Raw genomic sequence first — 5,138 nt, 5'->3', positions numbered from 1 at the left:
TGTCCCTCTCTCCTTGACTTTCTATTGCTCTCTTTGTCTCTGTCTCCCTCTGTGTATCTCTGTGTGGCTTTCTCCGTCTCTGACTCTATTCTTCCCGTTCCGTCTCCTTGTCTCTCTAGGTCTCTATTTTTCTGTGACTCTTTTTTCTAGTTTTGTTTGTTTGTTTGTTTGTTTTACAACCACTGGAGGGGCGCAATTCCAATAAGAAGGCGTTGGGACCCTCTGCCCCCCCCCCTTGTTTAGCTTTCCCTCTTCTGGTCAATGCCCCTTTGGCCTAGGTTTGTTATAGGGGTCCTCCCGGTGGGGTTCCTCCCAGGAGGAGTCCAGAGTGTGCTGATAAAGTTCTTTTGTCTTCTCGGTCTGGGAGCAGGAGTGGTGAGGAGCTTCGGCAGCCATTGGGGAGGCCCTAGGACTCGCTAGTTGAAGTCTGGGGTGGGGAGGGAGAAGAAAACTGCCTCTTGATTGAAAAACCCACTCTGGGAAGCCCCAGCTCTAAATCTCGAGGTATAGATCCCCAATGCGGCAGCAGAGATGTGTCTGTATGTTAAAGTTTTGCCCGGCTGCTGCGTTTGTTCTCAGGAATTTATTATGGTATTCAGACTAAACTGCTGGAAAAATAAAAGGAGCGAAGTCTTGGCTAGGAGCTGAAGTGTCCCCAGCAGGATATGACGCCAGGAGTGTTGTAAAGACTGTCTGTCCTTAGAGAAGGTACCATTGTGCATAGCCCTTTATTTATAACTTGGTAAGTGCCAGCGAACTCGCCTCCTTTACACCCCGAGTGCCAGCCCCGCGCTCTGCCTGCGCTTTATTCGCTGAAGTCTATTCAAGGACTGTCACTCTGGGGCTGCGAGGTATTCAGGGCCTTAATCAATCAAAAGGATGAGAATCGGGCAGGTTTTTCCCTTTGAAATAAAGGAAACAATGACTTCTGGGCTTCATGTTCCCCCTTTTCCTTTTACGATTTTTGAATTTTTCCTGCGCTGGAGTTCCCCACCCCTCTCTCTAGGTCCCCCATCCCCCAACTCCTTTGACAGTTTTTACGTGAAGGCGGCCCCCAACCCCACTTCCCCACCCCCTAATTAAGGCAAACTCAAAAGGGAAGATGGGGTGGGGGGGGTGGGTAGCTTATAACTGCTCAACCTTCTGGGAGTTGGTTCTTTAAAAATCCACTCGCAAGTGGGAAAAGCAGGCAGCTTTCGGCTGGCTGGGCTTCAACATTAAAAGGCTTGACTGACCTTCCGAGCTGCGGAGACAGGCCTCTGGAAACACGGAAAAAAGTCTGGACATCTCCTCACTCACCAAAGGGGGGGGGGGCTGACGTGCATTCATAGTACAAAGGAGAGTCACCGCTTAAAATGAAGCCCTATTTAACCTGATATTACATAAAACGATTCAATTTGTCAAGGGGAAAACGTTCTCATTTCCTTTTTGGGGATCACCAAAATCCGTGTCCTTGTTTCTTCCTAAGCCACTTCTCAGGGATTGCAACCCCTGAGCTAGAAATTCTTTTTTTTTTTTTTTTTTTTTTTTTTTTTTTTTTTTTTTTTTTTTTTAGTTTTCCGTCTTTAAAAAGTTGAGTGGAGCCGATAGGGCACTTTCTAGGGTCAGCGGTAGTTGGAAGAGGGAGGTACCCAAGGTGTATTTTAAGAGGGCAAATGCGGACTCAACTCGCCACTGAAAGGAACCCAGGAACATCCGGGACTGAGTCTCATTTGTATCTGAGCCGAGGGCTGTGTCTCCAAACCCTCGCGGCGCTGACCCGGCGCGCTCCGGCTGGATGTTCTCCTTCCCCAAAGCTTGCAGATCAGGGAAGGTGCGCGGGCTGCAGACTCCTTCTCCCGGGTTGCACGTCCAGCAACCGTGAGCGGCAGGGCCAGGGGCATCCTGGAACGAAGGTACTGCGGGTTGAACTGGATCTGGAAGTACCCATGGAAGCCAGTCCAGTATGCGCATCCATAAACCGACCACCACTTGCTATAAAAACGTACAAATGGAGGCCACGAGGGTGTGTGTGGGCGGGGGGGGGGGGGGGGGGCGGGGGGGGCCTCAAGCTCCAGGATCTCTACTCCCCGGCCTTCCCCTGCGGGAGAGCTCTTCTTCTGTAGCCAGATTAACTCATACCCTCTCCAGCGGGTGGCGGTCAGAGGACCCGGGAGACTCAGAGGTGGGTGAGAGGGCACCCTCAGTCTCCCAGCAGCTGGGTCATTAGGGCTGCGGGGCCACTTTGGATCCAAAGACCTCGGAAGTCCAAGTTCCTTGAACTTGGTATCCCTGATTTCCGACCAGGGAAGGCCGGGACAGCGACATTGGCTGAGGCTCTCGGGCCCATGGCGCCCACTCGCAGCCAAACCAGACCAGGCCCGGAGCTGGAGCCTGGACATAGACGAGCGCAACAGGTCGCGGAAGGGTGGGGTGGTTCCTGGCTTTCCAGATTGGTTTCGAGAACGAACCCCGGTTCTACACTTCAGCCACTCCTTCCCCATCTCCGAAGCTTGTGCCTCCCTTCTTTCAGAAGTCTCTCCGGAAGCAGAAGTTACCCCCGCCCCCCCCCCATTCCCCGGAGCAGGAAGGGAGTGTCCACCCAGGCCCGGTCCCCGTTCCCAAGCCTCTGAGCCAGAGTCTCCGCGCTGCCTCTGGACGCGATACAGTCGCCAATTGACAAAGGAGTGGCCCCAAAGTGGGTCTTGGAAGGCAAGCGCCCTCGCCCCTGCGGCACTGAACGCAGGTTTGGAAGGCAGCATCATTTCCCCAGGCTGACAAATTACCCAGAAAGCAGGCAGGAAAGTCTCTAGGACAGTTTCCAGAACGAACGTGGTGTCCACGCGCGCTATCCGTGCACGTGCAAAATGCCACTGAAGCCTTGAGGGCAATAGGAAGATAATGGTGGGAGGCGGGGGAGAAGGATAACTCGCCGATGCCTCCTCTGCCCCGAGTTTCAGAGGAACGTCAGGTGAAATAGACAGCTGGCTGCCTGTCCAAGCCTGGGGCGAGCATGCCGCATTCACTTGAACAAGCTTCTCCCGCTCCCGGGTTTGGATGTGTGGATCAACAGTCCAGTCGCGGTCCGGTGCCATCTGCTTTGGGCCGCAGGACGCCCTTCAGCGCGCAGCTCTTGCATTTGTGGACCCAGCCTTTCATGAGCCCCGGACTTCTCTTGGCCTCTAAGAGGCGACCTCATTTCTAGCCAGACAAAGGCCTTAAGAAAATTATGATCTATGTAAAACACTGTTCTTGAGTGGCCCGGGCGGGGACGTCTGCCACGCAGCCACCCAGGCCTTTTTTGCCCCAACGGGAGGGCGCGGGATCTGGCAGCCTGGCGTGGTAGCCCCGCGGGGCCGCGCCCGTCCGCTCGCCGAGTCCCAGGCATCACCCGGGGTTGCAGTCTGTGGTTTGAGCAAACACCACGAAGCCCTCAATTTCGCAGAAAGGCTGCCCCGCGTTCACGCGAGGGAAATGCAAAGCACTGAGTCCTTGACCACGCGCGTCTTGGCCGGATGCGAGGATCCGGGGTTGGTGAATGCTTGGGTTAAACCCGCCGTCCCGCGCAGCGCCAGGCGAGGCGACCATCATTGGGCCCCCCACAGTTGTTTGTCAAAAACTTTGGCGCCGCTCTTCTCCCCCACTGGAAAATCAGTCGGGATGAGGTCGGATTTAGGGACTGGATGGGGATCTGGGCGCCGCACTGAAATGTGATGTGCGCCAACCACAGTGGTTTTGCCCCTGCGGTGCCGCTGCGGCTGGGGGAGCGGCCGGGAACGTGTGAGCGGATTCTCAATAAAGAACATATGGTTTGTGGGAAGACAAGAAGGAGAACGAGGAAAGGAAAAGGAAAGGAGGGGAAGAAGAGAGATGTAAAAGGAAAAAAAAAAATTTAACGGCAGCGAGGGAGGGAGAGAATGAATCTCTCGGCAAATTGTCTCCTGCAGACGTTTGTTTGGCTCTACAAAAATTATTTTTATGCAAATAAGGAAGACAAGATGCCAGAGCCCAATTGGGGGGGGGGGGGGGGAAGCGTCTTGTAAAAAAATTAGAATATGTCCTCTCTAATCTTCAAAAATGCTCTGCCCAACTCGGTGAGAATCCACGGCGCAGGGAGGGGGGTTGATTAATTCGACAATTGCTCGGCTTGTGAGCAAGCAGGGTGTTTGCGTGGGGGTAAGGACTGAGGGGTCTTGGCAGGGCATCTTCTGATGGGCCCAGGGAAACAGGCAGATGATCTGACGTGGGGGGGGGGGGGTGGGGGGGGGGCTGGAGGAATTGCTAGGAGGGCTGCGGGAGGCGGGAGGGTCTGTAGGGTTTCTTTGAGCCTGAGGCCAAAACAAAAACAAAACAAAACAAAAAAACCCAGCAAGGCAAATGACCATTCCAGGAACTCCTGGAGTGGGGGGGGATGGGATGTGGGAAACGAAGGTGGGAGGAGGGAGGGGAGTGGAGGAGGTGGGGGAAAGCTAACAGGCCTTTCACCTGGATCAGGCCAGGTCTGACTCCGTACGGCCCCACTGCCTGAGCCAAAACTCAGATCTGCTACAGCTCCTCAGCCTGCGTATCTTTAGCCCCCGCGGGAAATTTCTCTCCCACGAGGATTTCAGGGGGTGGGGACGGAACGGATGCAAGGAGCAAGAAAAGAGAGATCTTCGAGAAGAATGTTCAGACCTGGGTGTCTAGCTGAACCAGGATGCGCTGGATAGTGAGGGCACGGGAGCCTAAGGCAGCAGAGCTGTGAGTAAACCCAGGACCCGCAGTCCGCAGGGATTAAAATCTCGCCTGGAGCGAGAAAGACTCTGCAGCCAACTCCCAGCAGTGAGCGCAACAGGTGGGGGGAGGTAGAAGAGGCCGAGGCTCCCAGAGCCACGCCGGCTGGGGCCAGGGACTGGAGGAAAACAGTAGGAAGCATGCAACATGCACCCTGCCTCCTTGTGGCCCGTGGGAGCTCACTGTGCACAGAGGAGGGGACCCCCGCCCCAGGATGCATCCGTTCCTGACTCCACCAGCCTTTCGTAGGGAGGAGGAGAAAAAGAACGAGAAAGAAAAGAAGAGAGAAATGAAAAGGAAAAAAAAAGAAAAGGAAGGGGAAAAAAGAAAGGAGAAGAGAAGAGAAGAGAAGAGAAGAGAAGAGAAGAGAAGAGAAGAGAAGAGAA

This window comes from Panthera uncia, assembly GCF_023721935.1.
Source record: "Panthera uncia isolate 11264 chromosome C1 unlocalized genomic scaffold, Puncia_PCG_1.0 HiC_scaffold_3, whole genome shotgun sequence".
Classification (NCBI taxonomy): Eukaryota; Metazoa; Chordata; class Mammalia; order Carnivora; family Felidae; genus Panthera; species Panthera uncia.
The sequence above is the reverse complement of the archived record's forward strand: the minus strand, read 5'-3'. Positions refer to the sequence as shown.